General features: G+C 40.7%; 1 protein-coding gene and 1 long non-coding RNA gene across 5 annotated transcripts in view; one reads left to right on the plus strand and one right to left on the minus strand.

The window, feature by feature from the left end:
• Positions 1-6,949, minus strand: part of LOC118154029 (uncharacterized) — a 44,105-nt gene extending 37,156 nt beyond the window's left edge. The window contains exons 1-2 of the long non-coding RNA XR_008481826.2: positions 6,843-6,949; positions 5,184-5,272 (exon numbers count right to left, since the gene is read on the minus strand). This is a non-coding gene — a long non-coding RNA (uncharacterized LOC118154029). The remainder of the gene's footprint in view (positions 1-5,183; positions 5,273-6,842) is intronic.
• The window catches only part of AKAP11 (A-kinase anchoring protein 11), a 53,614-nt gene continuing 41,726 nt past the window's right edge, over positions 6,651-18,538 (plus strand). For 2 of the 4 annotated variants that reach the window (XM_008998188.5, XM_035303412.3), the window contains exon 1: positions 6,651-6,938. The gene's annotated coding sequence lies outside the window, so the exon portion shown is untranslated. Of the gene's footprint in view, positions 6,939-7,161; positions 7,394-18,538 lie in introns of those variants that run through there. The other 2 variants (XM_002749005.6, XM_008998189.5) reach the window with 1 other exon arrangement.

The following is an 18,538-nucleotide window of genomic DNA, read 5'->3' on the forward strand; positions in this document are numbered from 1 at the left end:
AAGTTGTATATAAATTTTATATGGTAAATCAAACTTTTTTTTAAACTTATGCTAAATGCTTTTGAAATGCTTAATAACATTCATGCTTCTTTGAACTTGTAATGTCTGTAACAAGCTTTTTATAACACTTTGTGCTTCTAATTTAACTATATAGCAATCATTTTAAATCAGCTGGGCAATGCTATTTAAAGAAACTCTTTTATCAAGTAATTACATTTAGGCATAATTACTTGTTTTTGAACTTCAGACAGTTATATATTACATTTTCTTAAAAGAAGGTACATCTGTTTTTGACATATTAGAAGTATAATTCAGTAACTATGGCTGATTTAACTCAGAAGGATCATTATCTTTGAGTATAAAATATAATAGCACTCAGATTGATTTTGCTGTTCAGGAAGTGCTTAATTTGGAGTGGCACTTCTGAATTATCATTTGTACTATATTCACTAATTAGTATAGTTATGATTCTATGATTTTAGAATTAATTGAGCATTTAATGAGTGCCACTGGGTATTAAAATATCACTAGGTATCATTTTAACAGTGGTTAAGATGTGTCTCTATCCTTATAAAGACACTTGCTACAAATGAATTGGGTAAATGCTGTGAAATTAAATCATTTAAATTTGAAGCTGTTGGAAATTTAAATTTTTCTGTGCCTTGAGAGGAACATAGCTCTGTAGCTTGAGTCACACGGCATGGAGCTGCAACTTTTACTCTTTTTTTTTTTGCTATAAATAATGAGGAAGATCAAAAGAAACCAGATATAAGACCCTCTCTGATCACTATTCCTCACAGAGTAATGAAGTCATCTTCCTTAGAATGTAGCAATCTATAAACAATCAAATTGCTGTAACACACTCGTCTCCTGTGGAAAATGTGATAATCCTGCTAAAATTTCTCTCTCTGAGCCTATAGAAGTGAAACCTTCTCCACTTTGGAATGCTGACCCCATTCATCTGGAATTGCTGTTCCCAGGTTCTCATCCTCAAGCTTTATGCTCAAATAAACTCTATACTGAATTACATTTTCTGAATCTCATTAAGGTTGACAGTGTGTATGTTATAAACTATAGAGTAGATTGTGATATAATATGCAGGGATTCAAACCAAAGGCATGAAAGAGGTAGTTTACCTCCTGAACTTAAAAAGTAACTTTACATATTTAAATGGCTGATGAAACTATAATTTCCACATTTCTCCCCTTTTAGAATGTTTTATTAATACATTAGTTTATTAAGTATTAATAAATTTGGCCAGATGCAGTGTCTCATGCCTATAATCCCAGCTCTTTGAGAGGCTTGAGTCCAGGAGTTCAAGACCAGCCTGGGCAACACAGCAAGACTCTGTCTCCACAAAAAAACAAATAAATAAGAAATAGCCAGATGCAGTAGCATGCACCTGTAGTCCTAGCTACTCTGGAGGTAAGTGGGGAGGATCACTTGAGCCCAGGAGCTCAAGGCTACACTGGGCTATGATCATTGCACTACAGTTTGGGTGACAGAGACTCTGTCTCCAAACAAACAAAAAATAATAATAAATTAAATAATATATGTAAAGCAACCACCAAATAACTGGTCTGCTCCATTGTTTTCTTGTATTTTTCTAATGTTCTACATAATGTGTGTATTAATTCACAATAATAAAAAACAAAATCCCAAAACTGAACTATGTAGAAAAGGACTTGGCATCTCACTTTTACAAGTGAGCCACCAGCTGGGCCATCACTCAGGCAGGAAATATCACTCAGGCAGGAATTCAGCAACTGGGCCAAAGGGAGACTCAAGTTTTCAAACAGGAAGCGACATGGAATCTGCTCCTGGCCGTCAAAGGTTGCTACAGTAAAGCTCCAAAGCTCCTGGGGAAAGATGATGCCTGCCTTTGTACTCAGAAGGTCACCAAGGGTATTATTAAGCGCAGAGGCTACCTTTGTGCAGTAGGCTTAGTTTTGTTGAAAGGTAGGATCAGACTGAACTAGCTAATTTTAGTCTGAACTATTCCATTTAGTGCCCCATGTGATATAGAACAAATCATTCAACCTTGCTGGGTCATAATTCTTTCATATGCCTATAACCCAAATGTCTTGTTTCTATTACAGTATGTCTAAAAAGGAAAAAAAAAATTTCCATTAACTTACAAAATTACAGTGGAGGAGACACCAATATTATCCACTAAAATGCCCCTATGAGACACATGAGGGGTTCCCAGGCACTCTCTCGCATGCTCTTAGACAAAGACTGTGTTCTCTGACTTGCCAGCCTGCTGTCCTGGCTCCTTGTATGCCACTGGTCTCTCCTCTCCCCAGCCCATTTCCGTGAGGAGCATGAACAGGGGACACCTGTTTTCCCCGTGCTGTACCATCCCAAGCACGGGACATGCCTTGCCGTTCATTGCCCTTAGCATAGCAGAGATCTGGCTTGTAACATTTATTAAGACTTTACTGAGGACTCCTGGCAATACAAATGAAAGAAAACATAGAATAGTCTGGTAAGACACCCTCCTTCCTCCCTTTCCTTTTTTGAATAGTTATTGAAACTATGTGCCGGTAACTCCTAAGCAAAAACAGAAACAGCCCTTGTTCATGGATCCTACAGTTTAGTGGAGGAGGGAGACAGACATTAATCAGGTAACTACATAAATAAAAATTGTTGTAAGTTGGGGGCTGGGCATGATGGCTCACGCCTGTAATCCCAGCACTTTGGGAGGCCGAGGCTGGCAGACTGCCTGACTCAGGTATTTGAGACCAGCCTGGACAACATGATGAAATCCCGTCTCTACTAAAATACGAAAAATTAGCTGGGTGTGGCACGTGCGCCTGTAGTCCCAGCTACTTGGGAGGCTGAGGCAGAAGAATTGCTTGAACCTGGGAGGCGGAGGTTGTAGTGAGCCGAGATCACATCACTGCACTCCAGCCTGGGCAACAGAGCAAGACTCTGTCTCGAAAAAAAAAAAAAATTGTTATAAGTTGACAAATCTGTTGAAGAAAAAGTAGGGAGTCCTAAATAAAGGGGAACTTACTTAGTCTGGGGAGATAGGACAAGAGTTCCTGAGGAAGTGACAGGAGAGTTGAAAGCTGAAGGATTCTCGGGCATTCGGAGGCTAACCGGGATGGACAGAGAAAGAATACTGGATCCTGAAGAAACAGCCTGTGGAAAGTGATAAGGCAGGCAGGGTCTGGTCTGATTTTGAGGAACTGAGAAGGGAACAGTCTGAAAGGGAGAATGATACGAGAGCAAAGGAGAAAAGCAGATTATGAGGAAAACCGTGAGAAGCTGTGAAAGGTTGTAAGCAGGGGAGCAGCATGGCCAGATGTGACTTGCCTGGGTAGAAATGGCAACCCTCTGGGACAGTGCACATACTTCAACCAACAGGCAAAAAAGACAAAGCCTGGAAGCAAAGGAATGGTGCCGGGAGGAATATGGACTTTGTCAACAGCATAAATAGAACCTCTGATTTTTTTAGAGTATTAAAAAGAATCAGCAACATTCACACAGAATTTGTATAGGAATATCCTAAGCAGCATTATCCATAATAGCCAAAATGTAGAAACAACCAAAATGTCTGTCAACTGATAAGGTGCTCAATAAACTGTGCTATATGCATGGAATGGAATCGTTATTTGGCAATAGAAAAATGAAGTACAGAACCACACTTCAACACGGATGATCCTTTAACACACGCTAAATGAACAAAGTTAGACATCAAATATTGTATGACTCCATTTATATGAAATGGCTAGAATAGGCTAGTCTTTAGAGACATAAAGTAGATTGCTACTGGGTATCAAAGTTTCTTTTAGGGAGGAACAAAACTTCTAAAATTAGATTTTGATGATGGTTGCACAACTGTAAATCTACCAAAGGAATTAAATTGTATGGTATATGGCTTATGCCTCAATAAAACTGTTAAAGTCATACAATTTTAAAAAGAATCCAGGAACCAGGGTCACAGCAGAACCGGATCTCAATCCTATTTTTTTCCCTTCACTTTCTATTAACTGTATTGTAAACTGTAGCTAGCACAAGAGACCACAACGACTGTCTTGCTAGGGTGAGATGGGAGGATTTATTTCGGGCTCTGTTAATACATGTTCGATTGGGAGAGCTGAGCCTGAGTTCAGCTACCTTAGCAGTACCGAGCAGCTGTTTCAGTTAATCATTATGAGGGCCGTGAACACTCAAAAGTACTCAATGAGCATTTTAAAAGAATGGTCCTAGTTTGTAAAAATAGTACTTTTTCTCTTTTTGGCATTTTTCCTTTTAAAAAGCAGCTCTATGTTTCTTGAAATCTTGCTTTAGTTAAAATTAAGGAGTTTGCTTAACTTTAGGATATTGCCTCAGACCTTTTAAAAAATTTATTTTCTATCTAGTTCTTAAACCCTGATTAGGAACATGTGAATCATTATTTATTTAATACTACATAGGTTGAAAATAGCTTCAGAGAAATGGAATACGAGGTTGGGCAGGTGGCAGTGCTTCCGTTTTCACACTCTGAGAAGGCCAAGGTTTCTTAGGGAAGCATTCCTGGTATCTGTAACAACCAGTTTCAGAGTTCCTCAGCTGGTGTGTGTGTGTCCAATTTCCTTTGAGTTGAGCTGCTGACTCTGCTAGGTTTTCATAAAAAATCATTTCATTTCTCATTTAAGCTTCCGTCCTACTGATGTGTGCATGTTAAAGTGTAATTCAGGCTCAACCACTTCAGGTGTGGTTAAATTGCTTTGTTTTATGTATGAGAAAGCTGAGACTCAGTGGTGATAAGGAACCTTGATTTGGTTGTATCACTAATGAGAGAGCTTCGAATTGAAACCTGTCTCCTGATTCGTTTCTTTTGGTGAAACATCCTTTTCATTTCCCAGCCTTCAACCTGTATCTTTTCAAATCCTACACTAAAGAATAAGTATCTGCACAGAACTTGATTTTCTGTCCTCTTCTTAGAACTGACTTTAAGAATAGAAGAGGTGGTTGTCAGCGTAGCGTAATGGAGGGGAAAAAAATTATAGGTGGGCGCTTTTTTTTCAGCCATTTGTTTTCACCCAGATAACAAAAGAAAAGTATCCAATTATTTCTCCTAGTAATGAGGAGAAATCCATGTGTTTTAACAAGGGCGGAAACAGCAGCAGGACTCTGACCGAATGGATTTTAGAAGTGATCATTGGAAATGAAATGTCATGACTGTCTCCCACCTGGGGTACGTGTCGCCGAATCTCCCGTGCTTCTGCTTTGGCCTCTTTAAGACCCATTCTTTTCAAGGAAGAGATATTTTTTTAAAAACCTAAAACACAATAAAAAATATATATTTAAAAAAAAGTAAACTCTGGGTGTCTCTCCTCTATTAAAAACCCTCTAATATCATCTATTGCGTTTAGAATAAATTTTCAATCCCTTTCTTGGCTAACAAAGCCTTACGGGATCTGGCCCATGCTAGTTTCTAACAGAGCAGGAGCATCACCATCTTGGACAAGTACCGCCATTTTAAGTTTCCCTTGATTAAAAACCGCCTAAATCCAGCCCTAAAAACAGCCTAACGGCTAATATCAGCATGACCATAAACCACAATGACACCTTCAACCAGAAACATTCCAACCCAGAGATAAACCCTTCTCTACCAGAAACATGCCAGCCCGAAGATAACCTCCCCTCTGACCAGAGATATGCCAGCCCTGAGATAAACTCCCCTTGGACCAGACATTCCATCCCCGGCAATAAAACTCTCTTCCACCCAGAAACATTCCATGCCTGCAATAAGCTCTCCCTCCCTAAATCATTGAATGTCTTTAGTCTGTAAGAGAGAACGCTCCTGACCGAAGTCAGCCAGAAGCCCCTCTCAGTTTTATTCTCCAAGATAAACCTGGCTTTGTTAAGAGGCTTTTTGTGTTACTTTCTTCTTTCTTAACTCTTACAGATTCCAACTCCAGGATCAAGAAAGTTTCCTTTCTCATTTCTTCTTCCCTCAAATGCACTAGAAAAGGTCCTTATTTAGGACCTCTGAATTCGTGCTTTCCTTTTCCTGGAATGCTCTACGCTGACTTTTGCATGACTGTTATTCAAATCCCTGCTAAAGGGTCTCCTCTTCAAAAGGGCAGCCCCTTTACTAGCCACTCAATCACCATCTGGTCACTTCTTGTAACTTCTTTGCATACAGCTTAAAACCAACAGATTTTTTCCCCTTCTTTTCACCTTCAGATAAGTTCCCTAGAAGCTACACTATTTGTCGTCATCATTGCTTAATAGACAGCGTGTAGCAGTGTCTGCTGAATGAAGAACAAATGAATGCACCCTTTTCTTCCCTGACCCTCTCCTCCGAACAGGGCCAAACTTAACTCATAATCAGGACACTCTCAAAAATGTCTTTCTCCTTGCCAGGTGTTTGCACTCTTGAAAAATGCTTTCGAGGAGACAGGGCAATCTGACTGGACTGGCCCTTCAGATTTTAGGTGAAAATAATCAGCATAATAGCTTTTCATCTCTGGCTAGGCTTCCCAGTGACTAAAGCTTTACTTTCTGATTTCCGTATCATGTAAAGACATCAGAGTGAGCACTAGGGGCCCTGAGAATCCTGGTGCTACTGGGTGCACTAGGGCCCTGAGAATCTTGGCTGGGATAGGACCGGAGGCCCTGGGCGCTGTGAGTAGTCCTCCCTGGAGATGCTGGGAGAAGGGGCGGAGCCATCAGAAAGGATGGCCCATCCTTGGGCAGTCAGATCTGGTGGGGCTGCCACTTTGGGAAGGGCTTGGGGCTTCGGAAGAAAACAAAACTAGCCTTGTGGCGAAGAAGGAGCCCAGCTAACCCCAGGCGGCAAGACCAAGGGGTCGACGGAAAAGAGACAGAGCCTGAAAGCAAACCTGCGGAGCAAGCCAAGGCCTGGGGACTTGCCAGAGGAAAGGGTTAAGCCGTTTCCAAGGCAACGGACCAGGAAGCGCGCAAGACGTCCGCCGCAGGTTCGTAGGTCAGCCTCGAATTTAAAGCTCCCACGGCTGAGCAGGTCCTGGCCAATGGAAAGGCCGCCTCTAGGTCATGTGACCGGCGGGCCTGCTCCGCTAGCTGCTCCGGAGCACGTGGGGAGGCTTTTTTTCCTGTTCCTTCTTTCCCTTTTTAAACGCCCACCCACTTTTGCGCGGGCTCGCCGCGGGGTTCTTCTCGCGAGAGGCGCGTTTTCCTCTCGCGAGAGTGAGTGGGAGGCGTGGAGAGTAGGCGGTGTTGCGGGCCGGAGCTGCGGCGGCTGCGGCGGCGGCAGCGGCGGCGGAAGCCGAGGGGTGGGCAGGGCGGGACGCGGGGCTGGGAGGGGGGAGGGCTGGGGGCCGGCGCGGGACGGGGCCAGCCTGCTCGCCCGGCTCGCTCTCGGCTCGTTGCGGCCGGTGACATGTCCGTGAGCTGCGGAGGCTGCGGCCCCCAGGTGAGCCGGGCGCCGACTAGCCCGCAGCGAAGGCTGCGCTTAGCTGGGGTGGCGGCGGGTGTGCTGCCAGCATGGATGGAGCGGGCCCGGCTCTGTCGCCGCAACCCCTCCGCCTTTCCGTGGTTCCCCTTCTGGCTTCGGGGCCGCGGGAGAGCTGCGCCTTCGCATGGCGGAGGGAGGAGGGCGGGAGGAGCGCGGCCGAGAGAGGAAGCCCAAGGCACCGGGCCCGTGGTAGAGGGTGGTGCTCGGGCTGGAGAAGCGTCTTCCTGGGGTCCCTGCGGTGGGGATGGAGCTGCCGCCCGTTTTAGTGACAGGCTCTTTTCATCCCCGGGGTGGTCTTCAGAGACGTGTGCGTGGTGCGCGTGCTTAGTGTGTGTTCGTGGTGTGCGCACAGGAGCATTTGCAGCCGGAGGACGACGTTACACTTTGTCCCCGAACAGCATCCTTCACTGTCAGAACCCCGGAGCCCTGGAAGCAGGCGCTGCTCAGATCTTGTGACAGAAACGGAAGGCGTCAAACGGCTCCTCACAGTATTGATATATGGATTCGCTGTCAAATACCCTCCTAGGCTTTTAATGACTTAGCAGCTGGCCACAAAGTACTCCGAATGGATTGGATGTACTGCTATTAATCCAGGCGTCTAAGCCACTTTATTAAGAAAAAAAAAATACGTAGATGTAACCGAAGTATTAAAAAAAATAAATAAATGACAACGACAGTAAAAGCTAACATTTTTTTCTCCTCCCCATATTACCGGCTTACATTTGTTTTCCGCTTTCTCTGTCTTCTAAAACCATATAAAGTTGGATGCGGTTTAGCTTTAGATGTTACGGAGTTTCATGTTGAGAAAGAGTGCTGAGACACGTATCTAATAGCTTTAGTACAAACCATAGTTAATTGCTGTTCTCTTTTCAGCTTTCAATGGCTTGCAAAATGCTTGTTTTGCTTAGCTCTTCCCACTTTTTTAGAAATGTTATGTTGTGATTTCATTATGTTTGAAAATACTCAAAACATAGAGTACTAAGAAAAATGGGGTACTCAGTAATGCAAAGATAGTATTTTTATGTCATGATTTTAGAATGGCAGCCCAGTGCCTAGCATGATTGGTGTCAGTTAAAATAGTCCAGTTTAATGATTTTTTTTTAAACACACAGTTTTTTCAAATGGTACCTTGATTATTCATTTTGTTGTTGTTGTTTCTTCTGACAAAATTGTGACCCGGGGTGAACAGTGAATGTCACCATTAATTGTAGCTGTACCAGTAGTTTATGAAAGGTCAAAGAATGTAAGGGAATCGGGGAAGAAGTGGGCTCCCACGCTGGCCTAGTGACTAGTGTATGTGCCTGCATAATGGCACTGTGGATAAGATTGAAGACAGCCCAGCAGTGTACCCTAGGCCAGTGATACTTTGCAGTTGTTGAGGATATAGTAAGTTGCCTAAGACATGGAACCCCAATGAGAAATTCTCTAGCCTTCTGTAGCCCCCTGAAATCCAAGGGTAAGTCTAGAAGCTAGAGAAGTCCTCTTTTGCCTTTAGAGGCTGGAAAAATGAGGAACTTTTAATTTTTTAATTTTAGGAACTTACTGTCTGGAAAAGGAGCTCAAACCAATTTGGACAGTATACGAAAGGCCGTTGTAGAGAAATGGCCGGTTATAAATAGGTAGAAGAAGTCTGTCTGTTCTTAACAAAAATGTGAAAGACAGAAGATCTCTCATTGTGAATTGGCAAAGGATACCACTGTTGATTAGAAGAAATTTCTTCTCTTTCCATCTTAGCAAACTAATTTTCAGAAATAGAAAAATAATGTTTTTGGCTTGTCTTCATAACTTTTTGGCAAAGGTTTCAAACATTTAGCATGTGTATTTGGTTTTTCAAAAGTAATTCTAACTTTTGATAGGGTAACTGTTTTTATTCTGTTTTTCTTTTTTCTGTCTTGTTTGCATTTTTACTAATCAACTACTTGGAAGGATTGAAGGGTGAGGACAGATGAATAAAGATCTAAGTTTAGCCTGGGCGTGAGTTAAGGGTCAATAAGCTGGTAATATGGGGAAGAGAAAGAAAAATGCTTCATCCATTTCAAAACAGACTGGAAAGATCCAAATGTCTTGATTCTCCTCTTCATAAATAATTTAAAAGTTTATTAAAAAGACACTCTGTGCGAGGCGTGGTGGCTCACGCTTGTGATCCCAACACTTTAGGAGGCCAGGAGTTCAAGACCAGCCTGGCCAACATGAAGAAACCCGGTCTCTACTAAAAAAATACAAAAATTAGCCACATATAGTGGTGCACACCTCAAAACCCTAAACCCAGCTACTCGAGAGGCTGAGGCATGAGAATTGCTTGAGCCTGGGAGACGGAATTGCAGTGAGCCGAGATCATGCCGCTGCACTCCAACCTGAGCGACTGAGCGAGACGGTCTCCAAAAACAACAAGGAAAACCGTCTGGAGTAAAGGCATTTGAAATGTATAGAGACTGGACATCGTAAGAGGAGAAAAGTTAACATTTTTAGAATAGCCTGAAAATGTTTCTTGGGAAGTAAAATAAGTGGGGTAGAGGCCTGGATGAGGATGTTACTTGAGTGCAAATGAGGTATATTGTAAAGAGTTTGGATTTGGGAGTCAGGTCTGTTAAATGACCCTCATTTTCTTCATACCCACTGCAGAAAGTTAGTGTCAAGCACATAGTAGCTGCTTACTCTGTGTTTTTGTTTATTTTTATCTCCTGTAATAGTTTGAGGGTCCTTTGACTGCAAAGAACAAAAAGCCAATTCAATTAGCCTACTTTAAAAAAAGCATGTGTCATACAGTGCTGCAGAAGTGCATTGCATGATTCCAGTTCAGTGTTCTGGGAACCAAAACGTCTTCATGCAGTTACTCTTCTAGTTTTTCTCTGGAAGCACTTATGGTCTTATGTCTCTGCTACTCACCGCAGGTCTGTTCCAGTTTCTTTTAGATCGGCCTTCTCTTTAAAGCTCTTGGTTCCCACTTCCCCAAAACTGGTTTTCATGAGACTTTCGTTTGCCATGATGCCAACACTAGACTCACTGACTGTGTAACATGGGTCTCAGCAAACATCTCCAGTCTCAATTCTGTTTCTAGAGAGAGAATCCAATTGGTCACGTTTCTACTTCTAGCCTAGCTGGCTGGGGGGTGGGGAAAGAGGGGAATGGGAAAAATGGATGAGGAAGAGACTTAGGTTTGTCTACACGTTTTAAACTGGCCATGCCAATATCTTTAACAAAAGGAGAGTGGACAGGGAGGAATTGGTGGGTACCTCAAGTGTGCTCTAACCTCCTGCAATCTGAGTTTTTTCTCTAGCACTGCCTTGAACTTGCTCGCAGCTGTGTCATGTTCTAACCAGATCTAACCAGTGGTCTCTACAGCACAGATTCTCCTAGCTCTGGAGTTCGGGAAAAGTACTTACATGCTTGATGACCCAATTTCCCTGTGTGTAGAATGGGTATAATAGCACCTTCTGCTGTGAGAATTATGAATTCATGTATATAAAGCAATTAAACAGTGTCTGGCGCACGGCAGGCGCAGTGCAAGGGTACAGTATTAGTATTTGTCAGGAGCATACTGTGTGGCAGGTACTGTGTTACGGGCTTCTGTTATGTTCAGAGAGGAAAGAATTTCTGCCCTCAAGGAGTTTAGAAGTTTAGTGCCGACCACTCATGCTTAAAACCTTTTCTCGACTTCAGTGACACTAAATTCTTCTCAATCTCTACTTCACCTGCCTTTCAGACTGCGATTTATTTGTGCTTCCTTTTACACCTGCCCGGGAACCCTTTATCATGGTTGTCTCCATAGATGCTCTCTTGACTTTCTGTTCTTCATAGTCTCTGAGATCAGGTTTCGAATTCTTAGAGGATTATTCTTAAGAGTAACATCTCCAGCTCTGACTCCAAGTAAATCTCTTTTTAGTTATGGGATATATATCTATCCACATATATATATATTTTTTGAGACATGGTCTTGCTCTGTCATCCAGGCTAGAGTGCAGTGGCACAATCTTGGCTCACTGCAACCTCCCTCTCCCAGGCTCAAGCTGAGCTTCCTGAGTAGCTGGGACCCCAGGTGTATGCCACCACACCTGGCTAATATTTATATTTCTTGTAGAGATGGGGTTTTGCCATGTTGGCCAGGCTAGTCTCAAACTCCTGGGCTCAAGCAGTGCAACCGCTTTGGCCTCCTAAAGTGCTGGGATTATAGGTGTGAGCCACTGTACCCATCCCCTTGTATAGTATTATGTTGACATAAAACACTGCCTTCCAGTTACCTTCTAATTTGCAAAGGCTATACTTTTCTTTCAGTTCCTCAGGCTTGAAACCTTAAAGTTATTTTTCACACTCTTCTTTTTTATGCTGTAATATACCCTGTGAGTTAATAGGTTCTGTGTGGGATTATAGGGTGCTTCCTATGACCGTGCCATCTGCAAAGCAGATCTGTTCACTTATTTCTGCTACTGGCAGCTTAGGGTAGATCCTTATATTTGTACGAGCTACTTAAATGCCTTTTCAGCAATATACTCTTAGAGTCATGGAGGCATTGATGTCACTGATAGAAATTGTTCCTAGGTTAAAATTCTGAACATATTTTCTGTTAAAAATAATCTTAGTGATAGGGCTTCATTCAAGATTAAGAACGTTACTTTATGTTCTAGGCGGCATATTCATGTTGAAAGCACAATCTCAAGATTTTCATTTTTTGTTTCTCGTTGTTTTTAGAAGTTGTGTTTATTGTTGCTGGATAGGTAGTTTTGAAGTCAGTAGCCATTCACACTAGTATTGCCAGTTAGACCCATGTTATTCCTTTCAGTACCAATGGGTAGTTGGGCTCAAACATGCCTTAGAAGTAGATCTCAACCTGAATACAGTTGAAAATCAATAATTTTTCTCTATGACTGTTTGAGAAAACAATTGACAGAACAGATATCCCTGGATTAATTTTGCAAAAAGTGGTTAGGTAAGTGGCCCTATTTTCTGTTTGGTGATGTTGCTTTTGCCACCAAATGCTTGTCTACATTCATGTCATTGATGAAATTTTTCTTCACCTTATAGCTTATTCATTTCAGTAAATGAATAGTTGCTTATTATGAGTAAGGCCTTTGGGGAATGCAGAGATGAGTAAGGCATGGCGTTAGAATGTAATTTGCTATTGTATCCCAATCACTGTTACTTAGACGCTTGGTGAATATGTGTGTTGAATGATGTTATTACTTACAGTCCCGTGCAGGGCATAGACATGTATACATTTAACTGTTACATAAGGCACTGTAGTCTTAAGTGCTAAAATAGAGCAGTGGCCATTTTGCCCCCCACTGGAATGTTTGGTCATATTTGGAGACAGTTTTGGTTACTGCACCTCAGTGAGTACTACTGGCATCTAGTGGGTAGAGGCCGAGGAAGCTGCTAAATGTCCTGCAGTGAATACACAGCCTCCTACAGCAAAGACCTGCCTGCCCCAGAATGGCAGTAGTGCTGAGGCTGAGAAACCCTGTAGCAGTAAGAACAACAGGTGTATTGTGAATGCAGGAGTGAGGTGGATTGAGGATTAAAAAGAAAAAAGGCAGAAACTATAAAGAAGCAAATATCTTAATACATATTAAGACATACTAAAATCATTTTATATGATGACTCTTGTTTTGAAAAACAAAACAGTAGTATCTGATAGCTGTAGTGTTTTTAAATTTTGTAAGTCAGACAACAGGTCTGTACCTGAGAAAGGAACTTAGCTTCCTTATCTGCAAAAAGGGGGATAGCATTGCTTTTATTCCACTGTTCACCTATTAGGTGTTTTTCTGTTTTATTTTTCTACTGTTTGCATTAGGGTCTACAAGATAACTTTAACTTAACTATAGTTTTTCTTCAAATAATATCACTTCATGTTTAATGTAGAAACCTAAGACAGTATTTTTTGCATCTCCATCTCCCCTGCCACATTCTTTATCCTATTTTGTCATACATTTTATCTATGTCTATCTTAAACCTTCTAATTCATTGTTATTTTTAGTTTAAACAGTCATATCTTAACTGCTTAAAAGGGATTGAAAAATGAAGAATAACTTCTGTTACCCTCATATTTACCATTTCAGGTATTCTTTATTCCTTCATGTAAGATCCAGATTTCTATCTAGTATTGTTTTTCTTTGCCTAAAGAATTTATTTCCACAGTTATTCTAGTGGCGGTCAACTGAATAAGTGGCACAACGCTTATTCATCTGAATAAATTTATTTTGCCTTCATTTTTGAAATATATTTTCATTGAGTATATCCAGGTTGATCCTTTTTATTTTCTTCTTAGTACTTTGAAGATAGTGCTCCATTGTCTTTTTTTCTGGTTCATATGGATGTGAAGTCTGTTGTCCTTTTTGGTTACTCTGTATGTAACATGTACTTTTTTTTTCTGGTCACTTAATATGTTTTCTTTATCACTGGTTTTCAGCCATTTGGTTATGATTTGCCTTGGTGTGGCTTTCTTTAAGATGTGTATTCTTGGGGTGTGCTGAGCTTCCTTGGTTCTGTCAGTTTATGATTTTCATCAAATTTGGGAAGTTCTAGCTATTTTGCCTTCAAATATTATTTTTTTCCTGCACCCTGTTCCCCAGCGCATGTGCGCGTGTGTGTGTGCTCTCTCTCGCTCTCTCGCTCTCTCTCTCTGTGACTCACTCTCTCTCTCTCTTCGTGGGACTCCAGTTATTCACCTTTTATGGTGGTTAAAAAGTCAGTTATCCTCTGGGGTTGTTTTCAAGTTTCTTCTCTCCATGTTTCATTTTGGATAGTTTGCAAGTTCACTGAACTTTTCTTAGCTAGTTTTTAATATGTTAATTGTATCCAGTATGCTTTTCCTTTCAGTATGGTGTATTTAATTTTCATGTCTAAAAGTTGAATTTTGATGTCTTTTTTATCTTCTTTCTCCCCTTATCATGATGATGCTTTCCTCTCACTTCATGAGTGTATGGACTCTATTTGTACTAGACTTTTACCGGCATTTTTTTTTCCTGCCATCATCACTGTCGTTTCCAAGTCTCCATTTATTGACTTTTTTCCTCCTGGTTATAGTTCATATTTTTTTCTTCCTTTCCATGCTTGGTAGTTTTTTATTGTATGCCAGCCATTGAGTCTATTACTGTTGCTTGCTTGATTTATTATACTACCTAAATGTGTTGAATTTCGATGGGGTACACAGTTATTTGGAATCTGTTGGATTGTTTCAAAGCTTGCTTTTAGAATTTATTAATGTGGATCCATAACAGTTTTTAATGTAGTGCTGAATTATTGCCCCTACTAGGGCTACTTCTACTAAGGCTGCTACTTCTTCTAATGATAATATATCATTGCCTGATATATTATAAGGCTTTTCTATTCTGGTGGAATATATTGTGGTTCATCTAGGGCTCTCACTTACTTTGAGCTCTCCCTCCAGCATGGTAACCTGTAAATCCTAGCCATCTAGGTCTCCCCAAACTGATCGCTGTCTAAAACTCAGTGAAACTGCCAGACTGCTTGGCCTTCCTGTCCCTGCGTTGTGACCTGGAAGTAGCTGGCAGGCGGTGTTTCCCTTCTCTCAGAGTTCACAGCCCTGTGTTGCCTGTCATCTGATGTTTAAAGCCAATGCTTCATATATATTCTGTCCTGTTTTCTTGTAGTTTTATTCAACACAATATTAATTTTTAACACTTGGCCATTTGGCATTTGGTGAAAATGTGTATTTGGAGCATTTACTCCAAATATGATCTCAGGTACTATAAAGTAGAAATTATTGAAAATGTAAATATATTTTCATGAACTCATTAGATGTAGACCTATCATTTAAATATTTAAAGGCATACTTTGCTCTTATTTTATGTTTTTCAGCCTACATCATGCTTTGAACTTTGTTCTTTAAATTTGTTACTTTTTGTCAGCAGTTTGAATGCCTACTATGTAAAAATAGAAACACATATGACACTTTAGTTCCCAGGGAACTTACAACAGGAGGGAAGTGTGCAAACAGTGGCATCAGAGGCTTAAACTACAAACCACTTAGGGAGCACAAAGGAGGTGGCTACTGTTTGGGCAAAGAGGGATAAAGGAGAGATATGAGCCAAACCTTTAGGGAGGGAAGTCCTTGAACTGAGGCGTAAGTAGCAGTTCAGCTGATGGAAGAGAGAGGGTAGATTTGAGAGAATGACAGGTCAGAATTTGGCAATTTACTAGACATGGTAGTCGGTAGGCATTGAGAGGAACACCAGTTTCCTGCTTGGCCTACTAGCTGGGTTTGGCTTAATGGCTCTTACTGAGATAGAGAATATAGGAGGAGATCATTTAGGGAGAAAGTTTTATTCACCTTTTGAACATACAAATTTTGGAGTACCTGAGATATTTAGTTGGAAGTGTCTAATAGGAAATTAGATATCCAGAACTGAAGAATAAATTAGGGTGTTATTTGCATAATTAAAACTAGAGGTAAGGATAAAATGTCCTTGAAAAACTAAATAAAATGAGACAAGAGGATAAGGATGAAGACTAGGAAATACTAGTATTCGAGTAACAAATTATGAAAGAATTTAGGAAAGGAAATTTATATAGGGAAAGACAAGTTTTTCTCAATCAGAAATTACATGTGGCACTTGTTAAAATTACAGATTCCTGTATTCCGTGTAGACCTATTGAATTTGTGTCTTCTGATGTGGGAGTTGTGTGAGTTAGAAATAAGCTGATTTGTACATGTACTGAGGTTTGAGAACTAGTGTAGTAGGAGAGTCAAGATACGGCAATATTGTTGACAGGCATTTCAGAGACTCTTTGGCCTGGTTAATTCTTTTACAAAAGAGATCATGTAATAGATGATGTCAACTTGAACATTTCTTAAGCCAGAGGAGATAAGGACAGACTTGGAAACTATTTTTTTTAATTATGAAAGAATTTATGTTCATTCAGAAAAGTACAGAACTCCCCATACATAGCCACAAAATGAAACACCCATGATTGCATCTACCCAGATAAAACTAATGTCTGAACCCATCTAGTGTATGTCTTCTTTTATATTGCATATATAGATACACATATGTAGTTTACAGATTTTTCACAAAATGGGATAATGCTAAAATGCCAGAACCTACCTTATTTTACTTAATGACCTACCATCTTCTCTTAGATAGATGACATTTTATAAAATTTAAAAGTCCTTGCTGGTCTCAGTGGCTCATGCCTATAATCCCAGCACTTTGGGAGGCTGAAGTGGGTGGATCACCTGAAGTCAGGAGTTAGAAACCAGCCTGGCTAACTTGATGAAATCTCGTCTCTACTAAAAATACAAAAATTAGCCAGGCGCGGTGGTTGGCACCTGTAATCCCAGCTACTTATGAGGCTGAGGCAGGAGAATTGCTTGAACCCGGGAGGCAGAGGTTGCATGCAGTGAGCTGAGTGTGCTATTGCACTCCAGCCTGGGTGACAGAGCGAGACTTCATCTCAGAAAAAAAGCAAAAGAAGTCCCACTTCTCATGGGTGACTGCTGTCATGAGTTTAGTGTACCTCCCTCAAGTCATTTCCTATGGATGCACAAACAGGTACATGTGTGTATCAGAGTTGTGTCTGTATATAATTTTTTCTTTCTTTTTTTTTTTTTCGAGACAGTCCAGCTCTGTGGCCCAGGTTGGGGTATAGTTGTACAATCTTGGCTCACTGCAGTCTCCACCTCCTGGGTTCTAGCAATTCTTGTGCCTCAGCCTCCCTAGTGGCCGGGGTTATAGACATGCACCACCACCCCAGCTAATTTTTGTATTTTTAGTGGAGTTGGGGTTTTGCTATGTTGCCCAGGCTGGGCTTGAACTCCTGGCCTCAATTAATCTGCCTGCCTCGGGGCCTGTATGCTAGGCCAGTTTCTTTCTTTTTCTAATTACAGGTGAGAGCATACTATTTACACCATTCTGCAACGTGCTCTTTCATGCCAGTATGGATCACTCTAACTCGTTATTTCCAATAGCTGAGTAATAATCATGTGAATTTATTATAATTTATTTGAATTGATGAACTTCTAGCTTATTTTCAGCTTTTTCATTTTATTTCAGTGACTAGTCTTTCACATATCTTTGTGAATTTTGTGCAAGTGTATATGTAGGATAAATTTTAAGAAGTGAAATTGCAACAACAGGAAACATCATATGAGGTGCAAGGGGAGCTTTTGACATTAGTCTTTTATACTCAGAAATTCTGTGCAGTATATCAATGCAATTGCCACAGTCAACAGTACTATTTTGATATTATATCATATTTTTTCCTTAGATAAAATCTATTTCCTATAGACCAGCTACTTTTTATAAAAAACAAAATCGAGTTATAATTTACATAGCAAAACATTTTCCATAAAAAAATAAGAAGTGAAATTGCATGATCAAAGGATATATGTATTTATTTAAAATGCCCCATATCTCTGTTCCCTGTATTCTTTATAATTGTTTCTCTAATTGCTTTCATTTGTTTACTTTTGCATTTTGTGATTTTTCTTAAAATCTTCTTGGTTTTCCATTGTTTTTAGCAATACCTATTCTGCTTTTTTGAGAATACTGGCTTTTTATTTTGAGACTGTTGTTTTGGGGTACTGTTACATAATGTGAGCTACAGGCGCATGATTGTGTTTGTGTGGATTTTTTCTTTTTGTGTATATTATGTGTTGTCTGTTTTTCAGTGTTTCTTCACAGACCCCATACTGAATTCCATTTGGTTTATTATTCAACCTTGAATAAGGGTGTTTTATCTAGACCTGCTATCCAGGAAAACTGTGGGTAAAGTGAACTGGGGTAGCCAGCCCCGTCAAATCCCTCATGTTGTCTCAGAGCATGTTGTCTCCTGCCTCTCCCTGCCCCGCTTTGAAACTGTTTCTTCTACTTTAGGGCTTGTTGTACCTGAGGGTAAGCAGCTCATCTAGATAGCTGGTCCCATTTATTTGATGGTGACGTCTCCTGTGAGTAAATGTTTATCTTTGCTCTGTTGATTTTAGTCAGCAGCTGCAAAGGTAATTGTTACCTGTCTCTTTTCTCGACTTCCCTTTCAGGCAAGGTTAGGAGCAGACTCAGAAGTGATGTAAGGTGTGCCATTCCTCTGTCCTGCAGTATTGCTTATAATGGCTGCCCTGGTGTCACTGTGGGAATGAACTTAAGGTCA

Source organism: Callithrix jacchus, chromosome 5 (genome assembly GCF_049354715.1).
Source record: "Callithrix jacchus isolate 240 chromosome 5, calJac240_pri, whole genome shotgun sequence".
Classification (NCBI taxonomy): domain Eukaryota; kingdom Metazoa; phylum Chordata; class Mammalia; order Primates; family Cebidae; genus Callithrix; species Callithrix jacchus.